This window comes from Staurois parvus, unplaced genomic scaffold (genome assembly GCF_062004578.1).
Source record: "Staurois parvus isolate SC_StPar_1 unplaced genomic scaffold, SC_StPar_1.0 ptg000885l, whole genome shotgun sequence".
Classification (NCBI taxonomy): Eukaryota; Metazoa; Chordata; class Amphibia; order Anura; family Ranidae; genus Staurois; species Staurois parvus.
The window spans coordinates 1,657,076-1,676,899 of NW_028318681.1; the positions used below are offsets into that span (position 1 = coordinate 1,657,076).

A 19,824-nucleotide genomic window follows, 5' to 3' on the forward strand; every position below is an offset into this window, starting at 1 on the left:
GAGGAGTGGGCGGAGCCTCTGTTGACACAGCTGGGTTGCTATGGCAACTCACTCTGAGAGGCATTTTTATATACACACTGCTCCAACTTGCCAACTTCACTGGCGATTGCCATCTTCAAACACTTGTAGTTTTAAAAGTATAAATGCTACCGTGAAAAGGTTTATATTGTTAGAATCACAAGAACCAGACCTAAATTTTGATGTATAGTATGTGTCTGAAATATTAAAAATGAATGCACAGTCGCAGTTTAAAAATGTCCCTTAAAATTTCAGGTGACTGTGAGTGAAGTTTCAATGAAAGTCAATGGGAGGGGTGAGTTGCAAACAAATGGTCATATTGTGAAAACTATCAGAACTATGGCTTAGCCGTGAACATTTTTAGTGACAGCAGGGTTAGCTGAACGTTTTGATATAAGATATGTGTAGGTGGGCTTGAAAATGACATAGTGATGGCAGTTTACAAATCATGTTCTGATTTTTCCTTCCACACTGTAGCTTTGTCATTTCTCACTCTAGTTGCACCATTCATTCCTATGGGAAAATTTCACCACAAAAACCGCGATATTTCGTGAACGATTCGGCGAAACGTTCCACAAAGTAATAGCAATCCGATCGGGAACAATCCGCACGTTTTGATATATTACTTGTCTTTGTAGTGTAAAAACTGTGGGAGGAGTTAGCGTGGCAAATTTGGCTATAAGAATAAGAATATATTTGTGAGATAACAATAAGTGATCTTTGCAAGAACACTGAATTACACAGGATTGGGGCCATTCAATGGTTATTATTGAGTTCTGCCACAAGATGGCATTCTCAGGTGTAATACCGCTCCTCGCCATAGATGTCTCCCTTCCCAGTCGGCTCTATACAGAGAAAACGGCGGCCATCTTTAGCTATGTAAAGTCTATGGGAGGCGGAGGAGAGGAGCAGCTGAGAGGGGAACAGGAAAGGAACGGCCGGGGTGGGGATGATGGCCTCCCGGGGGGAGCTGAGCTGAGCAGGTGAGGAGGACAGAGGGCAGGAGAGCTGGGTAGGTGGATGGAGGAGGCCGGGGGGCTTTGTGGAGAAGGCTGGGGGGATTGTCTGTATAAAAAGGCTGATAGGAGGTCATGTCTGGAGAAGGTGGGGGAATAAGAGGCACAGATATAGCTGGGGCTCCCCAACCTGCCCCCCAGCGTCCCCCCCACCTGCCTCCTCAGCATCTCCCCAATTTCCCCCTCAGCGTTATCCCCCCCGCCCCATTCAGCTTTATCCCCCCCACACCCTCAGCTTTATCCCCCCCCAGCTTTATCCCCCCACACCCTCAGCTTTATCCCCCCCCCCTCCACACCCTCTGGGTTATCCCCCCCGCACCCACTTAGCTTTATCCCCCCCTCCGCCCACTTAGCGTTCTTCCCCCCTGCCCCCTTAGCGTTTCCCCCCCCCCCACCTTTTCCCCCAGTTTCCCCCCCCCAGCCCAGTGTTTCCCTCCACCTGCCTCCCCCAGTTTTCCCCCAGAACACTGGGGAGGCAGACTGTGGCTGACCCCCCCCAGGCCTGCACAGGGTACAGCTCACTGAAATCAAAATAAAAGAAAAACAAAACTGTGTGACTGGCCCCCAAGTTGTGGCCAACAATGCCCTGAGTGTCCGAGTTCTCCAGTCCTCCCACTTCTTCCACAAGTCTTTCAGTGCCGCATTCCTGGGCCGTCCTGGTGTCATCCGGCCCTCAGAGTGTAACCAGTCCTCACCCAGGGTGCGTTTTTTTAGGTCATGTGGCAGAAATGTGCTGGTTGTTAAGAAGTGGCCGCCCACCGGCATCCTTCACAGCCAATCAATAGCTGCTAGTTAAAGGATAAGTTCACTTTTTATGAATAAAAGCACTTTTTTTTTTAAATTTTCTGGTGGAAAAAAAATGTGCACTTATTTATTTGTTTCAGGAGCCTGTAAAGCTTTGTACCAGCAATCAGCAGATGGCTGATTGCTGGTACTCAGCAATCACAGAGATCACCAGATGCGCGCTGCTGGGGGCACGCGGGAGGGCGCGTTCTAGGAGGATGTCGTATGACGCCCTCCCAGAACTGGACAACTGCGCTGTAGCCTTTATTCGGCTATAGGCTGGTTGTCAAATGGTTAAGAAGCCAGTACCTGATGACGTCCTTAACAACCAGCTATTCACCAATATGCTTTGCAATGCAACACATTTAACACACACCACAAAACGCACAGCAACCGTGGTATAAACGTGTGAAATATGCATATGTGTTTTTGCCGCAAGTCAGCGTGAAAGTAGCCTAAGTGATGACACAGCCCCTGTGATGTTGCTTGTCACATGGTGTTTCGGGAAGTAAACAGAGGAAGGCTTGTGAGAGTGAGAACCAATACTATAGATCTGTGATCATGTCATTAGAGCAAAGGTGTCTTCACATCGCAGCATTTTAGGATACTGAGAATATTCGTTAGAATGCACACGTGCCAGAGGTGTCCCCAGGAAGGTAAACATCAGTATTGTATTAACCGCTTCCCGTCCACCCTATAGCAGAAGTACTGCTACAAGGCGGCACGGGTGCACAAAATCACGTGTATATACCTGATTTTGCATTTCCAGGTAGGGGGCGCCCATGTGCCCTACCCGCGTCACCATTCGCGGCTGCAGCTATCAGTCACCGGGTCCCAGTCGGTGTTTACTCACCGGCACACGGTGATTGCCGAACATCTCCGACAGTGAAGGGGGGGGGGGGGAATGGTTTGTAAACAAAACAGTTCTCTCCCCTGTCAGCTCCTGCCCACTGCTTTGCATGGCTGTGCAGAGCACTAACACACAGCCCCATAGTAACACAGAACACAGGTTAACCCTTTAATTGCCCCACATGTTAACCCCTTCCTCCCAGCTGCCATTAGTACAGTGTCAGTGGTTTTTATTAGCACTGATCACTGTATTGGTGTTCTTAGGGATGTCAGTGAAAACAGGTCAGTTCCACCCAGTGTCAGAATGCCCACTGCAGTCCCGCTATAAGTTACTGATCGCCGTCATTACTAGTAAAAAACAAAAAAAAAAAACCCAGTATATATACCGCCATTTGTAAACACTATAAATTTCACGTAAGCCAATTAATTTACACATATTGGGATTTTTTTATAGCAAAGACATGGAGCAGAACACATTTTGGCTTAAATTTGTGATGAAATGTGATTTTTAAAAAATTTTTACTGGACATGTCTAAATGTCTAATAGCAAAAAGTCAAAAATATTGGTTTTTTTTTTCAAAATCGTCACTTTTTTTTTTTTTTATTGTGCAAAAAATAAAAATGCATAGGCAATCAAATACCACCGTATCATTGACCAGCCGTAATGCAAAACAATGGCCTGCTCAGGAAGGGGGTTAAATCCTCTGGAGGGCAAGTGGTTAAAGGTTAATTCACCTTTTGTAACATGTTACCCCCATATTCAGAGTGTAACATGTTATGAAAGCACTGGCCCCCGCTCCCTGCAGATCACCAGCTTTGTCAGCTAGTGAGCGATCTTCTCCCCGATAGCTGTCAAATGTTTAAAAAATGTGGCCGTGCGGGGCTCCATTTGCCTGGTCACATCACTCCTCTGTGAATGAGAAACTACTAGTCCCGACAGACTTAGCGGCTGTCAGTTTGTAGTTCTCAATGAACTACCACGGCACTGTGGAGCACTGGGATAGTTCATTCAGTCTTTCTGTCAGTATATCTGCTTGCTTGTACATCCTGTATGGGGTGAGCAGATGTACTGACAGATCTGCAGGAGACCTGCATGGCATCAGTGATCTGCCTATCGCTGGTGCAATGCTTTCCAGGCTTCGGCAGCAAAAAATAATGCACATTTTTTTACCTGCATATAAAATGTGCATTTTTTTTTTTTTTTTATCAAAAGGTGAACTTACCCGTGAACTAAAGGGCTTTGGAAGGTGAGAATACCGGCAGCAAGTATTATGGAGTATTTTAATTCTTGGGATTAGAAAGCCTTAATGTATAACTAAAGGAAAAACTTTTTTTTTTTTTTTTTGGGGGGTAGAGAGGAGAGGGATTAGAACACCTGTCAGGTTTTTATTGCTGTCTTTGTCCCTGAGAGATCCCCCCTCTCTATGTGTCCTGTTTGCCATTATCATCGAAGGTAAATGTAAAAGAAAATCCCAAATTTTGTGTTGTCCCCAGAAAAGTAATAGAGGGGAAATCTTCCAATGAGGGACCCCAAAGTATTCCCTTAATTTTCAGGGATTTTTTTGACTTCCTGTTTTGGCTATGGGACAGGAAGTGAAGGTAAATCTCCCCAATGGGACACAGATGGCAAAAAATAAAACTGACGGGGGTTATAAATGTCCAAAATGAAAAAGAAATGTGCCTATAGTTCTACTTTATACCCCTATTAAAACATTGAACTCTTTCTTAGCAGGATCAGTGATGTTCTCGCCTATGCCGTCCCTTCACCCACTTGTCTCCCCCCCCCCCCCCCCCCCCTTGAGCTGACATCTTAATTGTGGTCACCCAGCTGTGACACCTTTTGGCTTCACAGCTGGGTGCCCACTGCACGAGGTGTACTGCACCTCCCGAATGGTCCGGCAGTCTTCTTGGACCTGTAAAGTGTCCTAGAAGACTGTGGGGGGAAGGAGGAGGGCATGCTAGAACCAGGGACCCGCTCCCCCCCCCCCAAAAAAAAGTGTAAAATGTGGCAGTGGAGGGGGTAGGAGGCAGACAAACAGAGCTGCCCCTTTTGGTGGAGCTCCCTTTAATATATCTATAAATTATTTTTTTTTAAATGCAAACAGTAACTGAAATTTGATTTATTATCAGCTTCTTGAAGTCAGCAGAGATCAGACTAAGGGGGGGGGGGGTGCTGCAGCAGTGCAAGGGACCAGTTGATTGTGCTCATGTGCTGATAGGAGGAGAAGGGGAAGTGACAGAAAGATTCGGCTTTCTGCTTCTCTCTTTACTGTTCAGTCATAGGCTAGGGGAAAGGCAAGACCTGTAAGTGTTAGTTATCTGCAGCAGAGAAAAATGGGGTTCCTGCTCTGACAAACAGTACTGTGCTGTGTGGCAGAGCTGTGTAGATTTCAGGACTGGAGGGATAGAAATATAAGTCCTTTGTCAGATAAGACCTGTATAAATATTTCAGCCATATGTTTGAGGTTAATATTATATAAAGGCTGGTATGTGTGAAATGTATTTATATATTTTGTTGTTTCTTTTTGTGTATTTTTCTCCTGGTTTAAGGTTTCTGCTGGTTTCTCCTTGATCAGTGATGGTCCAGTGAGCTAAGCAGTGTGTGAGATGATTAAGTAAGAAGTTGGGACCATGGGGCAGAAGAAAAAGCCATTTCTCAGGTTACTGGATTACCTGGTGATCATAGGCGCAAGGTAAGCCATGGTTCCTTTTCATGTTTTATCACTAGAGTACTACAGCAGGCATCACTCGGGCAGTTTAGTTCTATAACCAAAACACACATACATTGTCAGCAGCAATCCACTGCCTATCCAGAGCTCCTTTTTATTCTTAGTAATTTCAGATCATACACTAGAAGGATAGATGACATTTTAGCAAAAATCAATATTCCATCTCTCTGTTCTCTCCTTTGTCTTTGGCTCAGAGACAGCAGCGGGAGCCATTGGCCAGTGAGGAGGAAGCCGGGCCAGGCTGTGCTTTGTGAGTCAATAGACACTCAGAGCTGGCTCTGCAGTGAACCTGCACGAGTGCTCCCATAGCCAGTGGCTTGCTATGAGGACACTTGGCAAAGGGGGAGGAGCCAGGGACCCGAGGGGAGCACAGAGCAGGTAAGTATGACATGTTTATTATTTTAAAGAAAATAAAATGGGTTTAGAATCACTTTAAGTTGCTGTTTTGAGACAATTACAGGGGATTGCCATATCTGTTTTCCTTTTGAAAATGTAAAAGTCAACACATTCTTCAATTTAAATCAGCTAAATACATTTTGGATGCTTCAAAACAAAAGTATTGTAACAAAAAAAAAATATTTTGTCTAGTGGTACATAGAAATGAAAATTCTGGTGCCGAAAATGAAAATTCAAAATGCACTTAGCCGAGAACCGAAATGCACAATTTTTAAACATGAATATATATTTTTTTGAAAAAAATACACTTTGATTAGAAAAAAAACAACAATATATACCTCAATTTTTTTGTAAAATATGAAAGAGAATTTTACGGCGAGTAAATAGATGCCCAACATGTCATGCTTTAAAATTGTGCACGCTCTTGGAATGGTGTGAAACTGCGGTACTTAAAAAATCTCCATGGGTGATGCTGTAAAAATTTCTACAGGTTAGCAGTGTAAAGTTACAGAGGAGGTCTAGTGCGATAATTATTGTTCTTGCTCTGATGTTCGTGGCGATACCCTCACACGTGGTTTGAATATTGTTTACATATGTGGACATGGCCTACATATGCGTTCACCACTACGTGGGGTGACAGGGACACTTTCAACTTTTTTTTAATTTATTTATTTTTGTTTTGTTTTTTGCACTGTCCCTTTAAAAAAATTGTTATCACTTTTATTCTTATCACAAGAAATGCATGCATCCCCTGTGATAGAAATAATTAGTGACAGGTCCTCTTTATGGAGAGATATGGGGTCAATAAGACCCAACATCTCTCCTTTACAATGTAAAGAATTGGATCAAAAAAAAACCCATTGATCTAGTGCTTTAAAAAAAAAAAATGTCCGTAACCGGAAGTGACATCGCTCCGGTCCTCCAAGGGCATAGAGATGAGTGGAGGCCATCTTTCCTTCACTCATCTCTATGCCCAGCGCCGGGATCGATGGTTTCTCAGGTGAGGCTGAGAACTCCCGAGTGGCGGCAGCGAGGGGCGGGGTTTTTTTGGCACCCGTATCGGTGCTTTTTTTCATTTCGGCCGACGGCCGAAAGGGGTGTTTTTGGCAGAAACGCTTCGGGCCACTGAAATTTCGGTGCATCCCTAGTTTGGTCCACTACCTGCAATGCTGCTGAGAAGGACCCTTTCTCGCTGTGTGGAGGCAACGGTTGCCTTTCAGAGATCTGATACACCCACTGCTGAGTCAGAGACAGAACTCTCCAATCTGCAAGGTGCATGAGTGTCGCTGATCCCAAAGCTATAGGTCTGTCCTCTGCAGAACAACTGCTGCTTCCACAGAAAGAGCAAGGGTCCTTCACTGCAAAATGCTGTCAGGGGAAAAAAAGCTCAGTTCACGGGAAAGAAAGTACGTAAATTTCATTTGGGTTCAGCGTTGCATGACCACGAAATTGTCAGTTAAAGTAACGCAGCGCTGTAATGCAAAGAATGGGCTGGTAAGGAAGGGGGGGGGGGGTAAATCCTCAGTAGGGCAAGGGGTTAAATATGTGTTAACCTCAACACAGTGTACCATAAATAATCAAATGCAAACTGCTCATATTACAACATTGTGTATACATTCGATAAACATAAAGTAAACCAAAGAATATGTAAGTTAAAAGTTCAAAAAGATAATACGAAGGTGTGAAAAGGGCCAGTGGTTTGGTACTTGTAATAACATGCTCCACTTAACAGTACTGTTGGTGCCCCACATGGACCAACACTCACCCTATGTAGGTGACCAATTATCTCTAGTATGGTCAACAGCACTTGTGGTGTATTCCCCTGTACAATCATCACAGTTTTGTTTATCCGGGTAGTATGCAGCACACCAGATGAATCCACTCATAGAAAGGATTCCCCCTCTATTTTTACTACATTCTCTCGGGCCCTTAGTAATGTGGGGTCCTTCAGTTGTTCAGTGGCAAAATTTTCCCTGTGTACTTCTAAGTCAAACACTAGGGGTTGTAGGCTCCTCCCTAGGCTCTGTTTTCCCTGCTAATACTGGCAAGGGAAACACAGGCTCAATCCTCACCCTCAGAGGATTCCCTAGGATAACCTTCAGGCTCTGAAGGACCATTTAATGGGAAATCTGGGCCATTCTAGAGCTCCCAGAATTTTGGGAAATCCCTCCCCACAATGGCGTCATGTGGCAGTTGGGGAACCAGATCCACCTGATGACACAGGTTACCGAGGGAGGTCTCAAAGGACACTGTTGCCACTGGATACTCTCTCGTGTCCCCATGAACACAAATGACTGCCAATTTTCTAGGGTGCAAGGTTTTTCCCGTTACCAATTCAGTTTTTTCCAAAGTAACCAGGCTACCTGAATCCAACAATGCAACAACATTTTTACCATCAATACCCATTTTGCATAAAGGTTTCTCATTTCCCTTTTCAGCAGTGCAAGTAACAGTTGCAAATGGGGACTGCTGTCTCTCAGTAAGAAAGTCACAGTGCATTGGTTCATCCGTACTTGGGCAATCTGCTGCTACATGTCCCTTTTCCCGGCAGCGGTAACAGATTATCCTTCTGCTCACCTCTGGCGGGTTTGGCTTTCCAGGCCGCTCACGCCAGATATTGGAAACAGTCCCAAAAGTACCTTTCGTTCCCCCTTTTCCAATCTCTCCACCCCCATCCCTTGGTGCAATGTTACCCATTGCTGGGGATGGTCTGGTCTTGGGGTGGAAAGTCGGTGATTCCTTGAGGGAAGACGTAAGATTTTCAGTCGCTAGATATCTCTCCACAAGGTCCAAAAGCTTGTCTGCTGTTTGTGGATCTCCATGACTCATCCATTTCTGCAAGGTAGTAGGGAGAGACCTCAGAAATTTGTCCATCACCACCCTTTCCACAATCTTTGGTCCAGACAGTGTATCTGGCTGCAGCCATTTCCTGGTCAAATGAATAAGGTCATACATTTGGGATCGGGGTGGTTTTCCCAGTCGATAACTCCAGTTGTGTACCCGATGAGCCCGGACAGCCAGGGTTACGCCCAGCCGCGCCAAAATTTCCATTTTTAAACGATCCTAGTTCTTGGCTTCCTCAGGCTCAAGGTCAAAATAAGCCTTTTGGGACTCGCCAGATAGTGGGGTGGCCACTAGTCCAGCCCACTGCTCTTTAGGTCAACTTTCTTTTTCAGCTGTCCTCTCAAAAGTGGTCAGAAACATCTCAGGGTCCTCATCTGCAGACATCTTTGGCAGCAGGTGACTTACACGGAAAGATGGTATGGTAGTAAAATCACTCCCAGCCTCAGTCTGCTCACTCTGCTGAAGCTGTTTCATGATGGCTGCAATTTGCTGTTGGTGTATCTGTTCCTGCCATTCCAACGATTCCCTAAGGCGTGCCTACGCCTGTTCCGGGGCTTGCTGCTGGGCTGCAAGGCTCTGTTGCAAAACCTGCTGCTGGGCTGCAAGGCTCTGTTGCAAAACCTGCTGCTGGACTGCAAGGCTCTGTTGCAAACTTGCATTTGTTTTCTGCCGACTTGCATTTGCCAAAGCAAGCTGTCTCAGTATCTCTTCCATGCTGGCCTTGCTTCACCTGCCTGCATCCTCCACCATATGTGAGGGATTAACCCAGTAGCGGGTTGTGCTTGGCCCCCTGGATGGGTCAGAACACCGTGAAAGAGGCTCAGCACGACAGCAGGATCTTGGTGAAAAGTTTGTGCTTTATTTACAAGTCGGGTGAACACACGGTGCAAATAGTCAAAACAGCAAAAAAATACAAACAGAAAATAAAACCTTGCCCTGCTGGGCATCTAACTACAAACACAGGTTTCCTATCTAGCTGTCTGAATACAGCCTATTGCTGCTTAGACACAGAGTGTTCACACAGTCTAAGATCACACAGATTATCTCTCACCACAGGATGGTTTGGTTGCTCCCCAGTCTGTCCTGCACAGCAAACTGGTTCCAGGTTGGAGCATCCTCTCTAAGCAGCCTGGGCGTTTTATAGAGCCCAGAGCCCTCAACTCGCTACAGCTGAGCTAATGAAATCATCAGTGACCTAAAACGGCTCACTACACAGCACAACAGGAGAAACAGTCCGTGTATAACATGAACCTGGGGCAAATATACCTTCCATCCTGGACACATCCCTTAGTTCTTCCTGCCTTCTTGTCACAGCACCCTTTGAAATTATGGACAATCCTGAGGCACCCTATTCTGAAATGTATAAAAGTATTCTAATAGTTTTATATAACGCAGCAACATCCGCATACATAGGACGCCCAACATTAGAGGTGATTTGTTTTTCCAAAGTAAATACACTTTTGCACACTGGTACTGACTAGTATTCCAATGTTTCTCTTCTCCCTCAGTTTTTCTCTATCACTGAGATGTGACCCCCAGCACAGACCGAGAGGGGCGGGAGAGGGTCAAACCAAGATACTGTGCAGGCAACCAACATCCTCCTTATCAACTGATGATGTCATTGGTTGTCAGGCACTGGTGGCTAAAAGGTCCTAATGGTGCACAATGAAAACCTGTGGCTTTGTGTTACTAAAAGGCAGGCTTGTTCCACCCGCTGGCTTGTGTACAAGTTTTGGGCAATTTTTAGACCTTTTTCCAAGGCACCCCTGAAGAAACCTCAAGGCACCCTGGTTGAGAAAGGCTGGTCTAGTGCGTTAGTGTACAGTGCATTGCAGTGTCCAGTGTGCCAGTGTACAGTGCATTGCGGTGTCCAGTACATCACACAGTACGCTGCATTGCGGTGTCCAGTGTACAGTGCATTGCGGTGTCCAGTACGTCACACAGTACAGTGCATTGCGGTGCCCGTTGCGTTAGTGTACAGTGCATGGCGGTGTCCAGTGCATCACAGTGTACAGTTAATGGCGGTGTCCAGTGCATCACAGTGTACAGTTAATGGCGGTGTCCAGTGCATCACAGTGTACAGTTAATGGCGGTGTCCAGTGCATCACAGTGTACAGTTAATGGCGGTGTCCAGTGCATCACAGTGTACTGTGCATTGTGGTGTCCAGTGCGTTAGAGTACAGTGTATTTTAAATATTGTATTGTTTTTTTCCAGTTTTTTTCCACTACAAATAAGATGTGTGTGGTGCGCATATGAATTTGTTCTTTTTTTTTTTCTTCTTCAAACTAGAGTCCGGCCCCCCAACAGTGTGAAGGTCTGTGAACTGGCCCCCTGTTTAAATAGTTTGAGGACCCCTGGTATAACCTGTAGGTCATAAAGCTACACATAAACCTATATTTGTTTTCTTTATTCTTCAATAGTCACAAAGGATATAAGTTCACTTTGTGTGCACCAAATGTCTTTGCAAACTTGGTTATTACCTTGCAAAAGTAGCAGTCCCATCGCTAGGCTGTGTGGAGTCTAGAGCTGTGAGAGGTACCCAGAAGGCCTCTCCCACTAAAGATTTTACAGAAAGCTGCTGTACAGAGATAACATTTCACACTGGATTGCTGCACAGATGTGGCAGAGATACACAAAGCACACAAAGATTGAAGGAAGAATACACACGCCTCTGGTAATTAGACAAGATTTGGTTATTCCAGGGTTTAGCTTTCAGATTTTTTTTCTGTATCTTGTTTAGGAGACTTTTACTTTCTTTTTCAGCGAAAGGTGCCTGCTCCGCAGGGGCTGCAGACTTTTAATTTTTTGGGATATTTAGGGTTATTGTTAGAAATAAGAGCACAGTTAGCCATAATGATATGACTGCGGTTCTTACATTTCCATATTGTATGAAAGACACACAAAGAAGGTAACTTGGACTGCAAGTCCACTTATAAACACCAATTAACCACTTCCTTACCGCCCTATAGCAGAAATGCTGCCAAAGGGCAGCACGGGTGCACAAAAACACGTATGTACACGTGATTTTGCATTTCCAAGTAGGGGGTGCGCGCAGGCCGCGTTCATGCCCTACCCACGCCGCCATTCGCGGCCACGGCTGTCAATCAGCGGGCCCAGGCCGATGATTACCTGCCAGCACCCGGTGATTACCGACAATCACTGACGGGGAGGAGGGCTACTTTGTTTACTAACAGTCATCCTCCCCGTCGGCTCGGGCACACTGCTCCGGGTGTAAGCACGCCCCCATAGTAAAACAGCGCACAGTTAACCCTTTGATCACCCCTTATGTTAACCCTTTTTTGCCCAGTGCCATTAGTACAGTGTCAGTGCTTTTTTTTTTTTTTTTAGGACTGATCACTCTATTGGTGTCACTGGGGATATCCGTGACACCAAGTCAGTTCCTCCCAGTGTCAGAATGCCCACCACAGTCCCGCTATAAGTCGCTGATCGCCGTCATTATTTATAGAAAAAAGAAAATAAATTCCAGTATCTATACCGCCATTTCTAGACGCTATAACTTTCACGTAAACCAATTAATTTACTCTTATTGGGATTTTATTTTAGCAAAGACATGGAGCAGAATACATTTTGGACTAAATTTATGACCAAATTTTACTTTTTAATTTTTTTTTTTTTTTACTGGACATGTTTAATCGCTTCCGCGCCACCCTATAGTAGAAATACAGGGCGGCACGGGTTCATAAAATCACATATATGTATGTGATTTGCACTCCCACGGTTTTCGTGCCCCTCCCAGATAGCGTCAGATTTCCTGACAGTACACCAGTAATCCCATTTAACCCCTTGTTTGCCAGGAGCACACTCACATACACTATAAACCTCCATTGCTAGTATAGTCTTTGAATGGATCAATATCTTTGATCAGATCAGCACTATACCAGTGTTCACATTAGTATAGCGTCCCCAAAAACGCAGTATTAGCGGGATCAGCCCCGATACCTGCCAGCACCTGCGTTTGGCCCCTACGCTTACCGCCCCCTTCTCCCCCAGCAAGTGCAGTGTCAGTAGGTCACTGTCACTTGATACATTGCACACAAAACCGCAGTGTTTGTAGAATCAGGCCTGATCTCTGTTAGCACTTGCTGGTACATTTTTTTGTAGTGGTTCAAGCAGTCCCTGACAGCTAGGTGCTCCTTTTACCGTGGGGCGCACTAGGTACCTATAAATGTAGTGGCCAAAATGCCAATGGAAAGGTACTCTAGTGAAGAGGCCTACAGGATTCTGAGTATGTCAGGTGAGAACGAAGGGGAAGACTCCCTGACACAATCAGCCTCAAAATACGAACCTATAGACAACAGCTGCATCCTGACAGATAGCTCAGATGATGGAGAAGAGGTCTCTGCTAAGATCAGGCGTACCCAACCCCAATCCCAGGTTGCTGAGATGTTACAATTGCATGATGACTCTCATATGCAGCAGAGTGCCAGTACTAGTGCCACTCTACCTTTTGGTGAACTGGCGAGCACCAGCAGCCTAGTACATCCTGGTCTTTCACATACTAGCACTGCAGTATCACTTGGTGATGTGGCAAGTCCCACAAGTGTAGTACAAGCTGGTGCTGCAGGCATCATCCTGGTATAATGTTTTTCAGCCAGTGATCAGCTTTCATGTAAAAGCAATCCTAGTGGCTAATTAGCTGCAAGATTGCTTTTACAAGCAGCGAGAGACGATGCCCCCCTCCCCCGCTGCCTTCCACGGCCTTCTCGGGGGAACCTGAGAATGCAGCGGGTGTTTCTGCCAGCTGACCATAGAGCTGATTGGAGACCAGAATGGTGACAATCATCTCTATAGTCTAAGAAATCAGAAGCTACTAGCATTTCATCACTTCAGTTTCGCAGGATATAAACAGCGCCATTTGTAAATTGGGAAAGCATCTGATCACACCGATCTTGGTGAGATTAGATAATGTAAGAGTAGAGGAGATATCTAGAGTCTCATAGACCCCAGATTTCTCAAAAATGAATGTATGACAATATCCATTGAAGTTATAAGGGATATTTGCATTCCCTGTGATAGCATTAAAAGTGATCAAAAAAATGAAAAGGACAGTGTAAAAATAATGTAAAAAATCAAAATAACTTAAAAAATAAAGCACCCTCGCCCCCCCCCCCCCCCCCACATTGATCCCGTGCCAGTATGTTAACATCGGTTGCACCATGCATGTGAGGTATCGTTGCAAAAGTCAGATTAAGGTCAGTAATTCTAGCACTAGACCTCTGTAAATCTAAAATGGTAGCTTGTAAAGGCTTTTAAAGCATTACCTATGGATATTAAAAATGTATGCAGTTTGTCGCCATTGCACAGGGCATGCGCAGTTTTAAAGCATGTCATGTTTGGTATCAATTTACTCGGCATACCATCATCTTTTATATTTTACCAAATAATTGGCCAATATATTGTGTTTTTGTGCATTAAAAGTAAAGAAAGTGTATTTTTAAAAAAACAAATCGCTGCTCGAGTACTATGTGCCATAAATTGCAGCACCCACCATTTTATTCACTAGCGTGTCTGCTTTAAAAAATATATGATGTTGGCGGGTTCAAAGTAATTTCCTAGAACAAAATACTGATTTTTTTTCATGTGAACAGAGAAGTGTCGGAAAAGGCTTAGTCTTCAGGTGGTTAGAAGAGTGAATGATGTGTGGCATAAACTTCTAATGCTGGGCATAAAATGCCCCCACCCCCAAAACGACCCCTTTTTGGAAAGTAGACACCCCAAACTATTTGCTCCCGTGTATGGGGATACCATATGTGAGAGACGTCTTGGCAGTCTAGCCAAGTACAGGACCCCAAAATCCAATATGCTCCTTCAGGCTTTTAAAGGGCTTTATTTCCTCATTACACTTCCTGACTACCTATCACAGTTTCGGAGACCCTGAAATGCCAAGATAGCACCAACCCCCCCAAATGATCCCTTTTTGGAAAGTAGACACCTCAAGGAATTTACAAGAGGCATGGTGAGTGCTTTGCAGATCTTGTTTGTTGCCACGCGTTTTTAGAAACTTTTTTTTTTTTATATTTCAAAACCTTGTGAGGAAAAAATGAGATCTGAAAAATACTCACCATGCCTCTTTCAAATTCCTTGAGGTGTCTAGTTTCCAAAAAGGGGTCATTTTGGGGGGGTTGGTGCTGTCCTGGCATGTCAGGGCCTCCAAAACTGTGCTAGGTAGTTAGGAGGTGAAATGAGGAAGTTACGCACCTTCAGGCTTTCAAAGTGGTCATTGGATTTCAGGCTCCTGTATGTGGCTAGGCTCCCAAAAAGTCTCACACATGATATAAAAAAGCACACAGGTGATCAAATACCACCGAAAGAAAGCTCTATTTGTGTGAAAAAGTACATAAATTTTGTTCATGCGGTCATGCAATGCTGCACCCAATTATCAGTTGAAATAGTGCAGCGCCGAATAGCAAAAAAAAGCCTGGTCAGGAAGGGAGGTAAATCCTCAGGAGGGCAAGTGGTCAACACATTTATATGCGCTCACAAGTGTAAAATAGGATGGCAGGAATATATCCGAGCAGGACCAGTCACAGGTGTCAGAGCTTCAGGTGATCAGGCTGGAGCTGCTGTGAAAAGGGCCATGCATAGGGATTTCTGGAGCCAGGATAGATGCCTCCGCATCAGATGGGGAGCCAAGACTGTTCCTGCTAGTTTTCCACTTGCAAGGAGTCACGAAAGGATTATGAGAAATTAGTTTTTAAGAGTAACACCTCGTCTTCATCATCCTCCAGGCAGCAGAGAGCAGGCAAGTTTCAACAGTTACCGGAATTGTCAGATTGGCCTGACATTGAAGCATAGAGGGCCATGACACTTGCTGTAGCCAGGTACACGTGCAACTACATACCTAAACATACTTTATTCTTTGTTAAATATGTTGTACGCTTTCAAATAGTTATTCGTGTAATTCTACACCTTGTGTTTTCTGTTTATCTCACCTTGTAATCAGGGGCGGACTGACAACTCATGGGGTCCCCGGGCAATAGGGGATCATGGGGCCCCTGTGTCTTTGCCCAAACTCAAAAAAGCCTATGAAAAAGGTACCACGGGCATCTCATGGGGCCCCCCTACTGACCCCGGGCCCTCGGGCAGTGCCCAAGTTTCCAAATGGTCAGTCCGCCCCTGCTTGTAATGATAGGCTGATCAGTTCTCCTGTGTCTATGTATTCATACACCTAACTTGTCCCTTAGGACAGGCAACTACTTGTTTTGGGTCACACAGGGTCCTGTGCATGGAAATGCAGGCTGCACGTTATTCCTCATCCCCGAAATAACTACACTTATTTAAATAATGACACATACACAATATTTCTTCTTTTGGCATAAAATTTTGGCTGCGGCACTTTTATTGGTAATTACACACAACATAAATTAAATTTGCAATATCGTTTATTCAAAACTTTTACATTTTAATTATCAACCAGGAATAAACTTGCTCAGTCTTTTAGGACTCGAGCTATCTGAAATAATTCTATCAATAAGACCCCACCAGCCAAACTATTTACAACGTCCGGCCTACCCAAGAGCCGCAGGCCAATTCTATACTATTTTGTAATGCTAAATGAAAGATATCTATACCTACGTTTGATAGATGCACACCGTCTGAACGATAAATGCCACTAACTCCTCCTTCTAGATCCGTGTGATGGTATGAAATTCCACCTATCAGAGGCATGAATTTTTCCATAGACTTGTTTAGTCGTCTTTTTTAATTGAGGATTAACTAACCATACAAGTCTAGGGACTACTTCTGAAAAGATAATGGTAGTATTCGGGGATGGTAAGTGGCAACGGTGTAAGTCCCGTTACGTCATGAACATTAGTTCTAGAGTTTTCTCATTGTCTATGGCATTTCCCCCAAGGTGTATGATTAATATCTGAGGTGCAGGCCAAACTTCAAACAACTTAGAAAGATGAAAAAACAAGTTAAACCATTTAAGACCACGTATTCCTTTCCATAAAATTAGAGATTTTGCAGGATCCGTTGTTAAATTAGCTGAATATGAACGCTGAGCCGCTCTTTTCAAAGCCCAGTAGACAAATGAATGTCCCAGTATCCATATATATCTTCTATCACCTGAAGAAATAAACAGACAGGTTAGGTCTAACATATAATTGGAAACGTTGTGACTCCTATCTACCTAATTTTTTTATTATTTCATCATCCAAGCCCATTTTTGCAGTTTGCGTAGCTGCGCCTATTCTAAACGAATGAGATGTGAATTTAAATTGTATAAGACCTAGTTTGTTAATGCCTTCTTTAACCACTTGAGCGCCTGAGGATTTACCCCCCTTAATGACCAGGCCTTTTTTTGCTGTTTTGGCGCTGCACTAATTCAAATAATTGTGCGGTCATGCAATGCTGTACCCAAACGAAATTTACGTCCTTTTTTTCACACAAATAGAGCTTTCTTTTGATGGTATTTTATCATCTGTGCGCTTTTTATTTTTTGCGCTATAAACAAAAAAATCACAAAAATTTTGAAAAAAAAACAATATTTTCTACTTTCAGCTATAAAAAATATATCGTAAACTCAAAGTTAGTCATAAATTTAAGCCAAAATGTATTCTGCTACATGTTTTTGGTAAAAAAAAATCCCGTGCATTAGCGGGCAAACTGGCGCTATATGGGAGGGGCGCTAACACTATCGGAAGTCACCAGTGACACTAATACAGTGATCAGTAAAAATCTGTTCACTGTAATCAATGACACTGGTGACAGGGCAGTGAAGGGGTTAACTGGGGGGGGGGCGATCAAGGGGTTAAACGGGATTACTGGTGTACTGGCGGGCAATCTGGCGCTATCTGGGAGGGACGCTAACACTATCGGAAGTCGCCAGCGACACTGATACAGTGATGAGTAAAAATCGATTCACTGATCAGTGACACTGGTGACAGGGCAGTGAAGGGGTTAACTGGGGGGGGGGGCGGGGCGATCAGGGGGTTGAATGTGTCCTAGGTGTGTTCTAACTGTGGGTATGTGCTGTTTTACTCATTTTTACTGTGTCTTCTTCTCTGTCTGGAACGGAATGTGTCCAGGCAGAGAAGAATGACATCATATCCTGTCCTGTGTAAACTTCAACAAAGGACAGGATAGGACAGGGACCAATCATCTGATTTCAGCCAGACATCACTGGCTGAAATCTAATGATTGATCCCTCCGGGATCGAATGGTGTCACCCGCGGGTCGGCGGGAGCGCACGCGCCCCCTGCTGGTGAAAACATCGGGAGCGCGGAACCCGTTTTAAAACGTGGTTTTGCGCCTGAGTGCCGCCCTGCACACGTATATATACAGTGGCAGGGCGGGAAGCTGTTTAAAATGGCATTAAATTGAGACTTACAGCTGATGCATCAGCATGCACCAGAAAAAGACCCAGGCTGACCGGTCTAATATTCAAATACTTTTTTACCATGACAAAAGGGCAAATATCCATGTCTCCCCAAGTATTATTATTATTATACAGTAAGTATAAAGATTGATCCATTTTCCTCTTCCAGCCTGATCTGTTTTTGAAAATGGAATAAACAAACTAATTCCATTTTCCAAAACCGTCACATTTTGTAGTAGTAGACCAGACATTTCTTTTTTTATTTGGGGGCAATAGTTCTGATATGCGTAATGCTCCAAAAAATGCTAGAATAAATGCCACGTTAAACAGTATAGATTTGGAGTCTGAAAAACAAATTTCTTTGGTAATCCTACATATTTTTTTTAATAATTCGATAGATATGGGATGTCTTGTGTCTGGAGAATAATGCTGTTTTTTATATCCATTGAGCGCTTGTTTCACCGAAAAGAATGATGTACATGCTGGAAAATTACTTGAGGAAAAAGGAAACTCCTGCTAGAATTTTAACTATATGGCTATAAGCAAAATTCATGTGCATGAATGAGCACAAAAAAGAAAGAATTGTATTCTCAGATGGGCAATTGAACTGATAACCCAATTCTCTGGAAAACTGCTTCCATTTATTCCATGAAGATGAATATTCAACCCATGTGCTGTTGGATACCGAATTTTTTATGGCCTTTATCAGTACGTTTAAATCCGGTTGCACAGGTGATCTGGGCACTCGAAACCCTTTTAAATCTGCTGTTGGAAATAATTGTCTGAATCTTGATATCTGGAATCGAGATAAGGCGTCAGCTATTTGATTTTCTTTACCTGGGACACATCTTGCTTTAATCCAAATATTAAGTTTTAAACATTTCAAAACTAAATATCTAAGCAATTTTACCACCAAAATTGACCTAGATGATAAACAATATACTGCATACATAACCCCTTTATTATCTGTCTGTACTAACAGCCTTTTGTTGGAAAAGTGCTCTCCCCATAATTCCAACGCTACTATTAGAGGAAATAGTTCTAGCAAAACTACCGTATTTTCCGGCGTATAAGACGACTGGGCGTATAAGAAGACCTCCTACTTTTCCTGTTAAAATATAGGGTTTGGGCTATACTCGCCATGGAAGACTACCCCTCTTCCAACGCACACCAAATAAAAATTAAAAAACATCAGATTTGATTTCAATATGGTCATTTTAATTCAAATGCTTATGACATGCAGATACCTAGCAGGAAAACTGTCACTTATAAACAAAGGCTGTTTGTCATCAAACATGTAAACATAAAACAGTGCAAGTGGATTAAACTTTTCCTAATTCACTCTAAAGCTGAAAGGAAGGATAAGACAATAAACCCATGGGAGCTGCCATGCTGTTTATTTTCTAAGCAGTCAACCAAACTGGAACTGATGATGATAGGAGGAAGATAACAAACAATAGAGAGAGAGCAAGTTCCTGGCGAGTCAGCAACGCCCATCATAACTGCAAGGTTTTGCTGGTGTGACAGTTTCCCTTTAAAAGCCTTCAAAATCCTCCTGTTTGTCATCTGATATCATAAGTACATCAATGACATCTTGTGATACATTTGTAAGGCAGTCATCGTATGGATCTAATTCCGTATCAGATGGTGTGGTCTCAGCTTCGGCTTCCTCTTCATCTTGCCACAAGTAGTCATCCTCCATACCATCTAATGAATTTGATATGCCACACTTCTTGAAAGACTTGATTACTGTTTCTGCATCAATATCATTCCAGGCTTTTATGACAAACTTGCACAAAACATCCAGCTGTGGAGCCCGCATGTTTCCTCCTTTTGTGAATGACT

General features: G+C 43.9%; 1 long non-coding RNA gene across 14 annotated transcripts in view; it reads left to right on the plus strand.

Annotated features, from left to right (window-relative positions):
• The window catches only part of LOC149442481 (uncharacterized), an 876,277-nt gene that overhangs the window by 53,202 nt on the left and 803,251 nt on the right, over window positions 1–19,824 (plus strand). For 8 of the 14 annotated variants that reach the window (XR_016307164.1, XR_016307167.1, XR_016307171.1 and 5 more), the window contains exons 1-2: window positions 890–1,001; window positions 5,217–5,359. This is a non-coding gene — a long non-coding RNA (uncharacterized LOC149442481). Of the gene's footprint in view, window positions 1–889; window positions 1,002–5,216; window positions 5,360–19,824 lie in introns of those variants that run through there. The other 6 variants (XR_016307174.1, XR_016307173.1, XR_016307172.1 and 3 more) reach the window with 2 other exon arrangements.